Below are 18413 nucleotides of genomic sequence, written 5' to 3' on the forward strand. Positions count from 1 at the left end.
AATTCAGAATGTTAAATCATGAAGTCAAAATTAATTGAAGTCACATTTGATATGGACAGCAACTGAAGGTAACATAGTTACTTGGTTGTGCTATAAAAATGTGCTATTTGAAATGCCTTGCTGCTGAAATGTGCTATACAAATAAAATTTGATTGATTGAAATTTGATTGATAAAATGGCACTAAAACCTGCACAAAACATTAATATGTACTTGTAAGCTTGTATTTGAAAGATAAAATTGAAAAAAAACACATAAATGTAGCATGTATTAACTCACTGTCTTCATTGCTAAAAAGTAAGTTATACAGTGATGCAGAGTGATGACACAGCAAAGCCTCAAAAATAGAAAACTTTATGTTTAATTCATATTTCCTATGAGATTTTTGAGTTGGTTTTCAGCTAATTATGCCGCAGTGCTAACTTGGAACACCAACAAAAGTAACAGCACACATCATACTTCTGACCCGCAGGTTTTGATGCATTGTGGGGAATTTGGGGCACATAGTTGTTGACAGAAGAACAATAAAGAGTCAAATTTAGAGGTAGAGAATTATAAGTGCCCCCACTCATTTCAATGGTGGGCCACAATAATGACCATAGCTGAAAACATACAATTATTGAGATCATTAGACTTTAGGTACAAATTAAATTTATTTTTGTGCACATTAAAAATTAATCTATCTGAATGAAGAAGGAGGAATCCCTATAAATCTTCTTCAAATACAGTCTAGATTTCTTCCTCTGACGTGAACTGGGTTATCTGATATTCTGTTGGAGCGGTCTTCATCGCAAAATGTCACCGGCTGCATTTTGTCTCAATTAGAGCCCAGATGTCAGAGCTCTGACGGTTTCAGCAACAGCTTTATTTTCACTGTCAGTACGAATGAATCTGCAGAGCAGACTGCCGACTCCTTGCTTAGACAATTCACATAATTTAATCAATTTCACAGTGATCAGATGAACAACTCAGCCTGTGATGGACTTGATAATTTCATCATTTCATGCTGCTGTTTTACATCCAGCACATATAGCCAGCTGACGCTCTGTCCTTGAGAGCTGGGAGAGGTTAATTGAGAATCCTATTCTTCTATGATAATTATTGGCAGGAAGCAAAGAGAGATTTAGTATTACTACCATAGAAGCAAATAAGCATAAGCCTTGTAAATCTTGTATTCATACCCCAATTCACTATTGTGTTCTGTGAAAATAAATATGACTTTAGGAAAATACCCTTCTGCATCCTTCCTACATGCCTGACACGACAGCAGCTGCAGTTTGACCATCAGCTAAGCAAAGTTAATCTCGACTTAAAGAAGTCCCGTATGAATGCTTTGCCCATGTAGCAGCAAAGACTGTTAAAAATGTTATTTAATCTCACATATGCTTTATATCAGGGATCTACAACTTTTTCAATCCAAATAGACACTTCTATAGAAGAGGATTAGGGCCACTAAAATTGTGACTATTGATCTCAGAAGATTATTGAAGATTAATTCTGAAGTTAAAGTCAGAATTCAGAGACAAAAGAATCCAAATTCTGAAATTAAAGTGAAAATTCTGAGAATAAACCAGATTTTTTTTCACCAGTGGCTCTAATGTTCTTCCATACATTTTTGCCATCAGATCAGCTAATTAACACTCATTTAGAGCTGCATGTATTTTTTGAATTTATCAAGGGCAAGAAAACCGGAAGTAAAATAAATATTGCTGGTAGTTTCAGTGAGATTTTGTTATGGAAATTTAATGCAATTTACTCCATGAAAAATTTGTAAAAGTACAACAACCTGCATTTGTTGCTACATCCGTATTTTGTTACTAATATTTTTTTTCACCAGTTATTAAGAACCATTGTTGGAGACTCAAAGAGCCACTTGTGGCTCCGGAGCCGCAGGGTGAGGATCCCTCCTCTATCTGCTCTGATGAGGCGTTACTCCCCTCTGCATGCTGACTGCATGGAGTGGCTCAAACTGATGGCAGCTCCACCTACTTTGATTATTTTAGTAAATAATTTTTTCACCACTTAAAATTACTTATAGATTATTAAACTTTCTTCCTCAGATAATCAGTTCATCTGTAAGTAAAACAATGAATTCTACATCCTTCATCTCATTATGCGTACACTATACAAAATGGGAACATGTCAAAAGCGACACAAACTGACAGTTCATATTCCAGAAAATGGTCTTGATTTCCTCATCATTAGTCTAGATAAGAAACAGCAGCTTTACTCAATGAAAATTATTACTATCACATGAAAATAGAGTTCCAATCAGAGTTACATGCTATTTTACCAACTGGTTGGTATTTCAACCTAACCGTAACCCTTCACCAAGTGGTCAACCAATGCAGTTTAATCACAGAACAACCATAATGATCTCATATCTAAATGATGTATTTATAAGCAGCCCTCTGTTTTAGCAGCAGTGAAGCATGGCTGTCACAAACAGTCTGTCTCAAAAGCCCAAACCTTCCACTTTAACACCCACAAAGACAGAACAGGTCAGTTTCAGTTTCATTCTTCTTCAGTTTATAAATTGAACCACCTTATTTGCAGTATACTTGAAGTAAACATAGCAACACAACCACAAGATCCCTCGGTGTTTCTAATGTAATAGCAACTTACAGACCACCTGAGGTTTATAGGTTTCAATGAAATACCAGAGGAATGCAGGTGTAACAGGTTCAGTGGAACCAAGTTGAATGTCTTATATCCCTGCATAGACGTTGAAGCTAACTGTTAAAACTGTTGTCGAGAAAGTGTGTGTTTATGGGAAAAGGGTGGAAATAATCCAGTTTTCCCTCATAGACTACAAAAGCTTTGAGATGAAAATATCCAAAACATAAACTGACTCACTCAGAAACAATACCCATCCGTCTGTCTGTTTTGATGATTCCGTGACTCACCTCTTGTTTGTTGAATTTTTCGTTTCCCCTTTAGAGTTATAAAATGCCCTTCTGTGTTTCGTTGTCATCGCGAGGCCTTTTGTTAAATAGCTAGGAGTTCCACTTTCTAATTTCACTCTCCGCTTTTCTGTCCAAACACCAACGCTAATTATCGATAACATCAAATGCACCTGTTGTCATGTTTTAGAAGCATAGAGCATCTCTGATCAGTGCTGGTTCTCTCTCAATCATCAAACACCTTCAGATCTGTGAGAATACCCTGCAGCTGTGAAGAATAAAAAAAGCCCTTTTGCTCCAAAGCAAATTAGGACTGATGAGCTCGTTTTTTTCTCTCTCCCTGGTCTCAAGTACTCAAACAATCTTTTTCTGACAAAACACATGGAAATAGACTTATTTTACAAAAGCAAAATATTCTATTATTTATTTAATTTTATCCAATTAACTTAAAGTAATTCTCTTTTTTTATCTTGGGGGAAACACAAAGGCCAGTAGGTAATGGAAACAAAACAGTTGATTACACAAAATGTGGGTCACTAATACTCCTTTATAACTTCCTTCTGGATGTTTTTATTGCATGAAAAATTTGGACAACATAATTTTGGGGGGAATTTTACATTAAAGAAGCTATAATACTAATGCAGTGTTTCCATTACAAATGTGCGCAAAACTTTGGTTGTATTCTGCTAATGTCGCAAAACACAAATTTTGAGGTCTTGGCATTACAAGAAACACATTAAAAATCGCACGTGAATTAAAAACATGTCATGCCATGATCTTCCACCCACTTCCTGTCGTCTTCTTCTTCGTGATTTGTGTCAGTGGCAAAATATTGATATCGGGCCAATATTGATTGCTGATATGTGACTTCTGATGCGAAAAATGTGTTTCCTTTGCAGTTTTGGAAAATAAACCAATTTCGATACAGCCAAAACACCATCTGAATAAAAACATTTTATTGAAAAACTTTTTTTTTTTTAAATTGTTGTATTTTAATTAAGCATATTTATTTTCGAATGTGAAATTGCACTATTATACGGTTGATGGAAACCCAGCTACTGACATACCCATTTGTTCATATTTTTAGAAGGTACACCAGGATGGGATATTCAAGATTGGATAAAAAATGTTCTCTATACATATTATTAACCTGGTAAAAACCAAAGTCTTGTTCTATGCTTTGTTTTATCCAAAGCGTAGAACATTCATCGGCTTGGAGGCGTGGACTCTGTTGACGTTCGAAACGATTGGATCTGATTTTAGCCAATCACTAACGTTTGGCTGTGACATGTAATGCAACAGTTCAATCATGAAGGAAGCTACGCAATAAAGGTTTCTTACTTTAAAAATCAATCAACGTTTGAAGGAAACAAAGTAGGCTGAATACAGACGCATACCGCACTTTTCAGATTTCTTTTTTTTGTATAACTCTCCTTCCACTCAACAGTTATCCTCTAGTATACAGATGTGTCACGTCCCAAAAAAGCCCACTGACATTTTTGACTGTAACGCAGCAAAACAGTTTAAATGTTTTGAGGGGTGTAAATACTTTTTCAGGGTACTTTAGAAGTAGAACTTTGACGTCTAATGAACAGCATAACAGACTAAAGTCAGCTTGTTTACATGATTCCCCAGATCCCAATTTAAGATGTCTTTAATATGAAACGCAAACCTTTTTATTGATTGCTGTATTTCTGTCTTCACAGTTTTATTACATCTCTCCTATGAAATTTCACCTTTTATAACGGTAGCTCCACTCTCCGGCAGATCCAGTGCCCTTTTACTGGCAACTATGTCTGACATTTGAATGCACAACTACAGTACACTGTGTGTCCATAACTGACTGTATAGATGCGTAGATGTAGCCGTGCCTCCTGAGGATGCCTATTATCTGCCGGTATGGTCCTGTGGGTTGACAAATTGAGGGGCAGCTACCATCGAAAGGTCACATTCTTACTCAGGAAGGACCAGTGGTTCCTGATTATTACCCTTTTTGGAGCTGCACAAGAACAAAAGTAACTCTAGTATTTGTGTTTCACACACTCTTATGTACACGCTACACTGTATTACTTGATATGTACATGCATATGCTTGTTAGGGGCACTTTTGTGAAGCTATAGCAAAATTATTTGTAACCAAACATATTTATACCAACTTTGATGTAATTATTAGAAATGGAATAGTTTTATGTTTATAAGCTGATTGTAGGTTGTTACTCATAATGTCCAGTAGGGGATGCTGTATCTTAGTTCATGATGAGATGTGTCTTCATTAAAACCGGAAAACAAGAGTTAAGACGGTTTGCTTCAAAGACGTAATATAAGATTATATTATGTCTATGGTTTGCTTGTCTCCCATAGTCTCCTGTCAGTCAGTACTGAGTCCTATCTCACGGACTAGGAAGAAGAGAACGTTCTTCATCTTTGTGACTGAGGACTATCGCGCACATTCTTCAGAGCAAAGCTAAAGGTTTCCTAGCAGCATAACGGACTTTACTAAGTTTGCAGCCCTTGGACAAGGGAGCGAGGTAAATGTTTAAGAGCTGTATTTGTTCATAAAGTTAACAATTTCATGTAATGTGTTCATGTTCTGTGTCAAACAAAAGCACTTCAGCAGATGTATTTTATTTTTCCTTTTAGATTTCACGATGTATTTGGTGACCTTAAGCAAAACCTAGTTTCGAACGAAGTAACTAAATATGAATCTACTACACCCGTCGATGCTCTCTGTGTTTTCTTGGGGAAAACACGGAGATCAAAATTTCTGATCTGAAAATTTGAGCCAATATCAGTAGCCAACATTAATATTGCTTTCATGACAATATTTACCAATTATACATACATACATACATACATACACACACACACGCACACGCACACACACACACACACACACACACATATATATGGACACATACCGCTGACATTACTTCTCTGCTTCAGTTAAGCGCCACACAATCCTGCGCTGCATCGTCATCTGAGCACACAAATACCAGACCAACCTCTATGCTCATGAAATTAAACATAAACGGCAACAAGTTAAAAAACAAACAAAAACGCCGGTTGTTAATTAACATCGATCGAGTTTTACCTGTCTAACTGATATATCTTAAAAAAACGACTAATATCGGCAGATACCGATGCCGATATATGGTAGTAGTGATTATAGTTTGGTTTTTTGCAGTGGGACAAATGATGACTTTCTTGAGGTGATTTTGTCCAATCTGTGAACACGTATTTCACAGTATGTCAACCACATCAAAACTACTAGCATGGTTTTCACATGTAAAGTTAAGTTGGATGTTTCACCATATATTTGGCATTTTACACCCTTGTGTGTTGAAAGAAAAAAAAAACAAAAAAAAACGCTTGTCAGTGAAGGATGAGAACAGGCTTAACCAGAGTAGTTTGGCTGTAGGTAAGGCCTTTCCTGATTGTTTGCTTAATTACTTGAACAAAACAAGGAAACAAAACACTTTTTAGTGTTTTTTATTTTGGTAATTTTGTCCAAACTGTGCGCATATGTGCTTCTCAGTATTTTCCCAATACTATGTATTTCAATCTACACCAAAATAAACAATCTTTGTTAATGTTGTTAATGTTTCTTTTAGATTGTTAATACAGCTGTACACATGCAAAGTGAGTCTTGTTGGCCAAACTGAAGCTGTCATAATAAGAACTTTTTTCCTCAACCATAGAAAACACACTGATCACTCCTGGCTTCAGCACATATGACTGACCCACCAGCAGGCAGACCCTCCTCTTCCTGACCCACAGCTGCCCTGAACGCTCTACCAGCCTCTAATGCCTGTCAGGGTGAGTATTCTCCAAAGCCTCTAAGGAGGCCAGCTAGTTTGTCACCCTTAATGCCTGTATTCCTAAAACGGATAAACAAACAGGCCTGCTAGGATATTTGGCGATGGTTTTGATTTAGACGGATGTAAAGAGGCGTGGATGAATCATTTTGTGAAAACCCTTCGAGTCGGATGCATTTATGTATTCAGAAAGTGTCGGACCTGAATGTTTGGGCTGCTATTGTGTGTGAGTTGGCGGAAGGCGTGTGTGGGGGAGTGCTGGTAAGGAAAGCAGACTTAGTTTGGTAATTGAGTGCTTAATCCCATCAAAGAAAGCTCCTTGCCATCCTCTTCTTCCATAATCTGCCAATAATTACTCAGTCGCAGTATTAGACTGTCAAACACACACATACGCAAAGTTGATCCTGTACGGATGTATGGAGAAGCAGAGTGCCTCTTTCAGCCCTAAAGTCACTTCATCTTAAATTTAGATTTTTTTTCCCCCGACCGTTATGACCCATAGACGAACATCCCAATATAATGTGTTACACAACATGACTCCTTCTTTCTGGCTGATGATGTTTTAGTTCCAGGTTATTTTTATGTCACTTTGTCTAATGTCACATAAGCTGTTGTACCTTTAAGCTCGGTATTTTCAGACGTTGAAGCGAATCAGAGGAAAGATGAGCTTTCTGAATGTATAGCTGAACAAATCTGCTGTATGTTCACATGGCCTGCAGGTTCCTGACATTTACATCACCTTTCTGGGGTGATGTACTGTACTGTTGGACTGTTAAATAGCGTTAGGATTAAATGTGCAGTGTACATCCTGCTAACTCCTTCTCTTCTATTTCTGTGTAATATGAATACTTTCTCCTAAGTGACACTTTCTCTTTAGAGAGAGGTTTTATTGACTTACTTAAACCCTGTCAAACAAAGGCTTAAAACTGTCCTTAATGAAAGACACTTGTACAGAATCTATGAAAACAAGAAAGTGTTTCCTGGTCTGGGTGATAAAGAAAGACTGATTGGACATTATGACGATTCTGTAAGGAAATATAACACCATGTCTGTTATCTTTAGCAGCATTTTGTTTCTGTGCTCCTCTAATCCGGAAGAAACTTCCAGAAAACTGCAAAACAGCCAAAACGCTGAGATCTTTCAAATCCCACCTGTTTGATTAGTAGTAACTGGAACATTGAGAATTATTTCACCACTTAAACTCACGTATAGATTATTACATTTTCTTCCTTGAACTGCCTCGATGCTGAAATACAAAAATAAACCTGACCTGGACCTCTGCTGAATTTTAAGTGAGTTTGGAAGGGTTGAATATTAGTAGAATCATATTTTATGTAAAACATTTTTGTCGTCTTGTAGAAATAAGTTTCATTTTGACACAAAATAGTTTTATGTGCTATTGCTTTTGTCTAGCTAGCCCGTCGACCACCACTGATTTGTGAAAGCAACATAAAGGGTAGAACATCCAAGACAGTGAATATTTTTTTAATAATCACTTTACATGCCACCACGTTTAGTCCTAAGCCGTGGGTCGGTGCGGTTAAAACTGGTGCTGACAGATCTCTAAACGGCTCCAGCTGGGCGGCTGGTTGCTCATAACCCTAAATGATCCTGGTCAGCCAAAGATGGGGAGGAGAAGCAGGAGGAGAAAGAGGTGTTTTCTTCACGGGCGGCAGTAGCCAAAGGGACAAGCTCTGATGCTAGTAAATAATATGGTAAATACTGAGTCTTTTATTCCTGAACACTCCCATCTGTCTGGCCCAGGGAGGGAAAATAAATACTGGTGGACTGGAAAAGAGAGAGGGAATGTGATGAAGCAGCAGGGCCCTGCAGCACATTAGAGATGCAGACGTTTGACTGGAGGCACCCACAGGCCCAAATTTGTAGTAGAAAATGAGTATGTAAAACTCTCCCTGCACCATCGACTATTATCAGTATGCCCATGAGTAAAGCACTTTATCCGGCAGACCGCCTCAGAAGGGCTGCTGGTGCATAGAAGATGACAGTGGTTCTCCTTAAATCTAACCTGGGAATAAGACTCAGGCTGCCGAGGAATCCGTGGAAGCTGCAGTTTGGAAATTAACTGGCTTTTCTACTGCAGGGCGCCGCAAAAAGAGTCCGAGCTGGAAATGACATCCCTTTTCCAAGCAAACCGGAGAAACTGAGCAAAATGCTGTCTTTACGTGTAAAGGCGGAAATGTTTCCATTTCAGAGAATGTGAAGGGACATTTTGAATGCTTCGGAGTGAAATTCAGTAAAGTTATAGTGATGCAGCTGTCATGTCTATGAGTTTATGGAAAAGGAAGTAAATCCCAGGAGGACTGGATGCTAACTTGTATTCTGAAACGGAGCCTTTTTAAGCTCATTTCAACAATTTGAGACAATCTTCTTATGAAACCTGTTCTTGTTTTTAGCTCATATTTCATTAACTTGTTTAACCGAGTACTTTTTATTAGTAGCTTATTTTGTAGATGTTTGCGTAATTTAGGTTTTATTAAAACAGACCTTTCTTACAAATTAAATTTTAATGAGGTAACCTGTATGAATAAAGGTCAAATCAAATGAAAGAAAAAAAGTATTGAAAAGCAGTTCCTCTGCAGCTTCCTGAAACCTAGCATGGCTGTGTTTCTGTTCACCATATAATTGGGCAATTTGATATTTTGAAAATAAATTTGCTTAATGGAAACATGCAAATTTGAAAAAAACAAAAAACAAACAACTCTCATTTTGGCACCAGGTTGAGACGTTTCTCTTTCTTTTGGCCTCATAGAAATTGGTTCATGTTGCACATCTTTTGCATCACGAGTCACATGATCAACAACCGAAAGCTACTACTGGCGCAAACCACGAAGAATAAGAGAACAGGAAGTAGTTGGAGGTTTATTAATGACTTACTGCGTGAACAAACTTATTCAAGTGTGATTTTAGTTGTGTTTGTTATTTAATGGAAACACTGTAATTGCAAAATTGTATTTTCTTCAACACCAGACCCACTGAACTGACAAAGTTTTGCGCGCAGTGGAGGAAACTTGTTCACGTTTTCTCCTTTGTGTGTGTAAACAAATACTTCTTGAAATTTTAAACATAAAAAAACAGATTTAAAATGTTACAGTTTGGTATTACCTGGCTTTTCCTCATTTCTCGCAACCAATGCACATCTCCTTTACTCATGCAAAATCTTATCATTCAGATAATTTTCACAGTGATAAAGACTGATTTACGACATGAAGCTGTGGAATCATTTAGGATCATTAATTTACGAGCTGAAAATCTAAATGAGTTTAAATTGAACACCATATCAGTTGAAATCTGAAAACCGTCTGTTATCACACTATGATTTAGCTTTTCATTAGCTTTTCATAATTTATTTTTATACAAACAGCAACCATTAGACAAATCTTCTCCCTCAGTGTCTGTTGATCGCTAATCTGTTTCCTGCATTGGGGAAACAGGAATGTGAATATTGTTTTTACCCTGTCACTGTCACCATGTTGGCATCGATGTAAACTTCCAGTCATATCATTATTAAAAAAAGCATGAGAATCATATTGAGATGTATTTATATTATAGACGACTCAAGGAAATACTGATGATCATCCAGCACAGATGCTGGAACCCTGCAGATGATGCCATAGGTGGGATTTGTGTGTAACCACATTGAGATGGATTTCTGTTGAAATATTCCTCCGTGTTTCTGTGCATCTCTGCTGTGAACACTGCTGCTTGTATTATACTGTTTATATAATGCTTAATAGTTAATGGTAAATGAAATTTTGTACTACTCAGATTGTTAAATTCAAATTAATTATAAAATCAAGACGATTTTAAAGATTATATAATCCTGAATGCAACATAATATGGTTTCTATTAAGAAATGTAACTGTTCAGGAAAACTGTTTCTTTAGAATCTGAATTACTGAAAAAAACATTTAGCTTATCATAGTTTCTGATCTGTTGGGCGCACCTGAACATAGGCCACACTCACTAATTAAAAAAAAGAATTTTTTACTCTTATGTAAAGATGCCGACATTACAGTAGCTAGCCTTGGAAATTTTAACCAGGTTCTTTATTCCTGTTAAAAAAAAGTATTAACTCTTTCAGATTTCCTCTTTTTATGGTTTTTGCCAAGTTTAGAGTATTTCAGGTCTAACAAAAAGTGGAACTTTCTCAAAGGTGTTTATACCGTTTTGGTACAAAAGTAACAGATGAAGCTTTAAGACTTGAGGCTAAGAGGTGCCCAAGTTTTAGCCCAGACTGGACCCGTAGACTGAAGTGTGGCCTGGCCTTAGCAACTGTTAAAGCTAAAGAAAAAAACTCTCTAGCGTTGCTTAGTTACAATTCACCAACGAACAGTGGGGAAATATTTCCACACACTGATGTAAAACTCTCATTACCAGTTTTTACAAACACGTAATGGCAGGTGTTGCCACCAAGGGGGGACAACCAATTATTAGATTTAGAGGGAAATTAATTTTTGTAATAAGATCTAGTTAGTTGGGATGGCTTTTTTCACTTAAGCAAATTAATTCATGATATGAAAAGGTGTGTTTTGCATTTCAGTGGTTGTCTTGGCCTAATGTTAAAGGTGTTTTAAGATCTGAAACATTTCAATGTGACAAAACGGCAAAAACAAAAGAAATCTGTAAAGGAGAAACATGTTTTTACACACCTGTGTTTGTGAGCAAAGCTACTAATGAGTCAAATCACCTTCTACTTAGTTACATAGACTTGGCCTCCAGAACAGAACAGCACGTATCCATCAAGGTCTGGTCCTCACTTTGCGAATGTACTGTAATATTTTGTTGCCTTACAGCTTACAGGTTTGATTGTGTGTCCTATACGTCCCAGGAAGGCATAAGAAGAGGGCACTTCTGGACAGAGGTAGTTATGTTTCAATCCAATTGTCATGTAAAATTTGAGTGAACTTTTAAAATTTTGCATAAAAGAAGAAAAAAAAACCCTGCAAATAAGACAGGTTGCCACCTAGTGGTTTGAAGTGAATCCACCAGGCTACGCGAAGTGGGATTACGTCATGGCTATAATACACAGTAGCTGCGTTTCCACTGACCACATAATTGTGCAATTTGACATTTCAAAAATAAATTCACTCAATGGAAGCACGTCAATTTAAAAAAATAAAAAAATAAAACTTTTCTTTTTTAATAAAAAACCTTGGTACTAGGATGAGGTCTTTTATTTTTTTTTTTTTGGCTGTATTGAAATTAGTTTATTTCACAAACTGCAATGGAAACACTTTGTTCACATCACGCGAGTCAAACCATGAAGAAGGTAAGTAGTTGGAGGATAATGACCACACAACATGTTTTTTTAATGATTTATTGTATGAAGAAACTTATTCACATTTGATTTTAATGTTTCTTATGTAATGGAAACAAAGCAATTGCAAAATTTTTCAACAATACCGGAATATTGACAAAGTTTTTTGCATATTTGTAATGGAAACGCAGCTGGTAAAATGTTTGCTTGGCAGTGTGTTTCCATCTTCCTTTTAGCACATTAACTCTTTCGAAAAAACTAAAAAGCGTAAAAACTTTTTTTCCAAAAACTGAGAAAATGATTTACAAATTTGTCATTTTCACCAATCTTTTCTAACGTGTCTAAAAAAAACAAAAAACGTTGATGGAGGAGTTGCTTTATTCAGAATTGTAAGGATTATCCAATCTGGCAATTTGTTCTAACTACTGTCAGTGGGTAATTGGAGATATTTCACATTTCTGTCTGTAGTTCTCGAGGTTTGAGGTTAAAAGAAATCACATTTTCTGTATTTTATTTTCCTCAATCAGAAACACAATAAGCTAAAAGCTATTAAGAGTTGGGCTACAGAATTGCTGTATATTTTCATAGTGTAGACTTCAACCCTGAAAATATTACAGCACATATTTTTGACGGTGTAAAATACCATAACCCTTAAAATACCCGAGCATATGTTTTTGAAAACTTTGTCTTTGCAGTTGTTTTTCATTCCTTTCTGAAAACCAACAGAATCCATGTGCATGGCTGCATTTGCGATGGCTGCTTGACATATTCATCTTTTGATCGGCTGAAATATGTTTAGATCAGTGACATTCCACGTTTTGAATCTCTGCAAAAGCAATATCCCAGCTTACCTCATAAATCTGACACAAATCCCTGGGAAACCTGCTGATCAGCGGCAGAATTTGTAAAGCTACTGTAGAGGATATAATAATATAACAGCACTGATGTCGATTTGCTGAGTGAACAGAGGTAAAGTGTGCAGGGGTAAGGCAGGCTGTTTTGACATAAAATCAGTTTTGCCACACTTGCATTCCAAATATGTAAAATTTATGACTGTTTATATTAGGTAATTAAAATATCTCTTAATTATATTTTGACAGGACATAATACTGAGTTGTATGGAGGCTGCAGATGAAGCTATTTACAATGAACTACTGAATATCTGAAACATTTCAAATAGACAATTATATGACACTTTTTGCTTTTTAAAGATATCTACCGTCATTTTTACTCCTTTTAATATGTCTCTAAATGAGTTAGAGATAACTTAAAGACTTCTTTGTATTTTCTATTTCAGATATATTGGATTAACATTGTGACTAGATTTATGTAGCATTTAAAAATTCTCTAAAAAATAGCACCATTTTTAGCTTGGGAATGGGTTGAAATCAGCTCTTAGCTTCTCAAAGCCGGTTTTGAGTGAAGTTTGTGAAGAAATAGAAAATATAGGAAGCAGTCTTCAAGTTCATGAAGTTGCACATATCCTATTCTGCTGAGCTCTTTTTACATTGTGACATTTTATAGTAATGTGGCGCAGAAAACTCAAAATTCTGCAGGCAACCGACTGGACAGCTTAGTGGCAGCAGAAGAGGACTAGTTATTTAAGTACCCAAAATGTAATTTTGACTAATCATAAGTATGTTTAAGAGATTTTGAATTGCTATTACGGATGAGCGGTCCTTCAAGTGAGGCGTCTGTTGATTTCATTTTAGAAATTTTTAAAGGAAGTTTGTAGTTGATTTCCCTTTCCCTCTGTAAGTGAACTGGTGTTGGTTTCTTCATCAGCCTGCATGATGCCTTCATAACTTTACATATCTTTCAAATGAGACAGAAAACAATTGATCAAGCTTCCCGATGCTGCCCGCACGTACAAAATGAAAGAGTCGACAACTTACGATTTGTCAAATGAGAAAGGCTCACATTCATCCATGCTCCGTCAAAAGATGGAAATGGGGCAGCATGCCTGGTGGATGGGTGGACTTCCTGTCTTGTAAAGCTGTCTTATGAGGTAAGAAAGAGGGGGAGCAGGACGACCAAGGAGAGGCGGCAGCAGACTGCTAGATTATTGTGTGGCAGATCAGTGTGGCCTCTGGCACTGTCACAACTGCTGCTATCGCTGCTGTCGGATGACAGGAAAAACAAGGAAGGTTCAGCGGAAGCGGGGTAGTTGTACTGATTTAGAAATGCTGACAAAATATCCTATTAAAGCAAAGACACTTAGAAACTCAGAACAAAACAACAGAGGTTTTGAGAAGCTGCTATTTTTTAGTTGTAGGGAATTTAAAACGTAAATAGTCAAAGCAGAGTTAGGGCGAACGTTCTGTAATACGGTTTTGTAGCTGTAGTTTGTTTTTTTACCCACAATTCTTCTGTCACACACTGAGGCCTTTAAGACCGAGTCTGTAACAACACTTTACGTCTAAATGTTTTCGTCTCACATTTCTGATTCGTAACTTCGGGCTTGCACACATCAGCCGTATGGAATATACATTGTGTGAAATCCGTGCTATTATCAGCAGCATTTCAGCGTTGCTGTGGAAACATCATTTATATGCAGACATAATCCTGTGATGATTTTCACTTGCCTTTTGGTGGTTTCTTGATTTTTTTTCTTTTTCTTTTTGTTCATGAAGAAAACAGCGGAGCCATTTTGTTCATTTAAACTGTCTTAGTTAATAAGCAAAATATGATGATCTGAATGATGAAGGACATGCTTTTGAGTTGCACATCTCACCTTCTCTGACAGACAAATCAAGAAATCCCACATTAGATTCTCCACTCGGGCGTGTCGGACCAGCACACAAACGAGCCCGCCCGCCCACGCACGCGTGGCGAGGACGGGGTGCATCGCCGTCATTCCAATTAGCTGTTTTCACACTTGGCTAGTTAGCCTTGTACGCCTGTAAAAAGTTCCATCTGTTTATGTATCACAACTTCGTGTTTCTCATCCCGGCTTTCACAGGTCATTTAATCTGCCAGAAGGGAGTCGAGCTTCCACAGACGCCCGAGAACGACTCCGTCGTCATCGCGGAAAGCTCCGGTGACAGAGGGCTGTTTCGGTTCTAGAGGTGGGAGATGCAGCTGTTCGCGGTGACAACGCCCGACGTTTTACCACGCTGCCACGTGAGTCTGACACAGCTGCTGTGGACGGGAACGCTTCCACAGCTTGACATGAGACGGTTATTTTTAGCAAGAGGACATTTGATGGCTTGATGAGGATTTCAGTGCAAACAGTTTCTTTTTTTTTTTCTTTTCCAGGAAGGATGACATGAAGCTAATCCCGCCGTAAGACAGATAGACAGCTTCATGCTCAGTTTGAGGGAAAACGTGCACAGTTCACATTCTTCAAACATGTCCCCAAACAGCTACGTCAGTGATTACCACAGAAGTGAAAATTATCTGCCTTAATTAAATGCCATAATCACAATTAGACTGACAGGCTTTAGCTGTCCCGCACACATTACTGCAGTAAACACACACATACACACGCACACACCCCATCTGCAGCTAACAAGCTTTTATTGTTCAGATTAGTCCAAACCTGATTTGACTGTTTGCTTACAATTTAGCTGCTTTTGTGATGTACGCCAATTTCCTTCTGCGTCTTATGCACAGTGTTGTTTTCTAAGAGGTATTTGCAAAGCAACAAAGATGAACAGTAATGGGTAATGTACGAATCAAACCCTGAACTCTGGCCAGGAAATGTTAGAGAGGCAATATTATGTAAAATAGACTCTGTTTTTGTTGCTTTACATCGTGTTATAATGTTATTCCTTCATAAACAACATACCTCGAGTGTTGCTTTGATTCTTTAATCTCCCATGGCAACCATTATCTATTCTAAATGTGTGGGTGGACGTACCGCCACCTTTGAGGACGAAGCTCCTCTTTGGAGCTGCAGTTTCCAAGCTGCTGAGCTTCTGAAATCCATTTGAGAGACTAAGACCATGACTAACTTTAATACTCAAAAATCTTAACAGTTGAGGATTAGAATATGTCCATTTACTGGGGATTGCTTCACCCACAGGACCGTATAAAGGATATAAAGCTCTACACCCTGAAAACCAGGAATAATGAAGTCAAACAGTGCAGAACATCCTGTGGCAGGGTAAGGCCACGCTGGTGTTGGTCCAGTGGGTTTTCTTCCCTATGATTTTTTTGACAAAGTTCTGATGTAATGAATGCTGCCATCCACTGGTGGGTCTGTGCTCACTAGAAGCTCGAAATTTGGAAAAATTTCAAAGTCAAAACCCCCATAACAGAGGGAAGTACCCTGTTAATTTTTCTAAAATATGTGGTCCAGGCTAATTTGCAACCTATCCTTCCTGTGTATTGCAGTCATGTACAACATTAGCATTTGACAAAAATGCGCTTTGCGTCAACTGGTTGATTCACTCCAAACCAGTACATGGGAACACAAATAATTTGCATTTTCTTTTGTCATTTTAAAAGTTTGCTCAAAATTTGCATGACAATTGGATGGAAACGTGGTCGCTATGAGCTGTTTTCAGTTCATTTGGAATAAACCCAGGACTCAAAGCAGTTAGTAAGTCAAAACTTGAGTTCTACTGGGTTTGTGGTATCTTTGCTCAAATAAAACTAAAAGCAAATTAGAACATCTTTCTTTTCACATTTCAATCGGTCCCAGTTTCTTCTGCTTTCCACCCCTAATATCTGAATATTTACTGAGAATACTCTAAGAAGAACTTATCAGAACTCCAAACATAAGCCAGTGGTGTGTGGCCTGAATTCACAGCTCACTGGTAAGGCTGCGGAAGTTGGGAATGTGCTCCATTAGGTTTTTCTTTTTTTTTTAAATATGACAAATTCTTATCTACAGCAAAGGAATTTTTCCTAGAGCAACTGTAAATGCTTTCATGAACCGCAGTCTGAGTGTGAATTACTATCGCGTTTAAACGAGAGGGCAAGAGACTGGGAAGGCAGCCAATTATTTGAAAAAGTTGTAGATTAAAGTATTACTTTAAACATGTAATGAGATAGGGGAAGCGACACGTAAGGAGCGGAGCTTGAGGCACTGAAGAATGGCTTGGGTATTCATTTCTAGGACTGATCAAACATTTTTTAATGACCTCATCCGTGGGTGTGCCGGGCTTCGGCGTCGACCACTATATTCGTGTTACTTTGCAGTCTTCTGCAGCGAACCGATGCTGAATGTTATGAGGTTTGGTTGAGCCATCTGATCATATTTAGTCAGCATCACGGGACTTTGTTATCCACAGTTTCTTTCTCTACATAGTGCTTGTTAAAAATCAGTTGCAAAAGTGGAAAAAAAGAAAAAAGGTACAACTTTATTTTTGATGTATTACAATTTCCATGTCTGTAAAATAGTTTTGCTTAAGATGAGCAGGAGGTGACGGATAAGTGCTGCGGTTCTGCCAGCTGAAGCTTCTTTTTGCCACACATGGTTTCTCATCTATATCGGTTTTAGATGATGATATCCCGGCTTGCGTAAGATTTTCATGGTGTCCTTAGGCTCTAATCGCTGTATGAACTCAGCGCTGGGTGGAATATGGAAACCGTAGCGACAGAAACACAATGCCTTCACTTCCATGGTTGGCTCTGTCAGCAGGACAGCGAGGTACTTTGTATTTCTGCTGTTTTGCAGTTTGCCCAGTTTATATGAGGTACTAATAAGCCTGTCACAATAAACTAGAAATTAAGTAATCGTACAAGTTAAACCAAGCTGGATTTTTTATGACAATTTTTGTTTATGGAGACGTAAGTATCCATTTTATTAGTTATTTTATTTTGGATATTTTACATTTTCTTCCAGTTTTTCTGTTAATGTTAGTTAGAAATGAAAGTTTATTGATCTTTGCGCAGTTGTACTCGCATTATTATACCATTGCCATTGTATTACTTGAAAATGGTCTCAAGACAACAATATTACTGTTTATAGTAATAAACCTCTGGAGGAATTTATCAGCCAGGTCAATATGTTTTTTGTGATTTTGTCAGGTCTGTGTATTATGTTTGCATGTATGAGGAAAACTTGGATACAGGTCTATAAACTATCACTAGTAAAAAAAAAAAAAGATCAAATTCTCAAACACAAGGTGCTGTTTGTGACACGCAGTAAACAGGAAGTATTCATGCACTGCTGTCTTTACAAAACCCTCTGGACAAAACGCATATCGTGGAAAGCATAGTCCATCTCACTTTCAGTTAAAGATGCCTGACATTAGAGCCGTCCAAATCTTTTCCTTGATTATGATGACCCTTAACATTGTGGGGAATGATATTTGTCCACTGTGAACATCTGCTGCCCTGAGACAAAATATTACATCATCATGTAAAATCTACAATAAGTTCACAACACTTAGCATATTTTAACCAACCAACAATAACTGCACACCAAACAGTTCTTTGTGATATAAATATGGTACACGCTGATATTGT

The 18413-nt window shown here is 37.5% G+C and overlaps 1 long non-coding RNA gene across 2 annotated transcripts in view; it reads left to right on the forward strand.

Moving 5' to 3' along the window:
* The first annotated feature begins 5186 nt into the window (after window positions 1-5186).
* Window positions 5187-18413, forward strand: part of LOC106933618 (uncharacterized) — a 63361-nt gene continuing 50134 nt past the window's right edge. The window contains exons 1-4 of one of the 2 annotated variants that reach the window (XR_001421525.2): window positions 5187-5428; window positions 6599-6716; window positions 14956-15116; window positions 15252-15788. This is a non-coding gene — a long non-coding RNA (uncharacterized LOC106933618). Of the gene's footprint in view, window positions 5429-6598; window positions 6717-14955; window positions 15117-15251; window positions 15789-18413 lie in introns of those variants that run through there. The other variant, XR_015766231.1, reaches the window with a different exon arrangement.

Source organism: Poecilia mexicana, unplaced genomic scaffold, assembly GCF_051168715.1.
Source record: "Poecilia mexicana isolate PSO_F unplaced genomic scaffold, ASM5116871v1 scaffold_18, whole genome shotgun sequence".
In the NCBI taxonomy this organism is placed as follows: domain Eukaryota; kingdom Metazoa; phylum Chordata; class Actinopteri; order Cyprinodontiformes; family Poeciliidae; genus Poecilia; species Poecilia mexicana.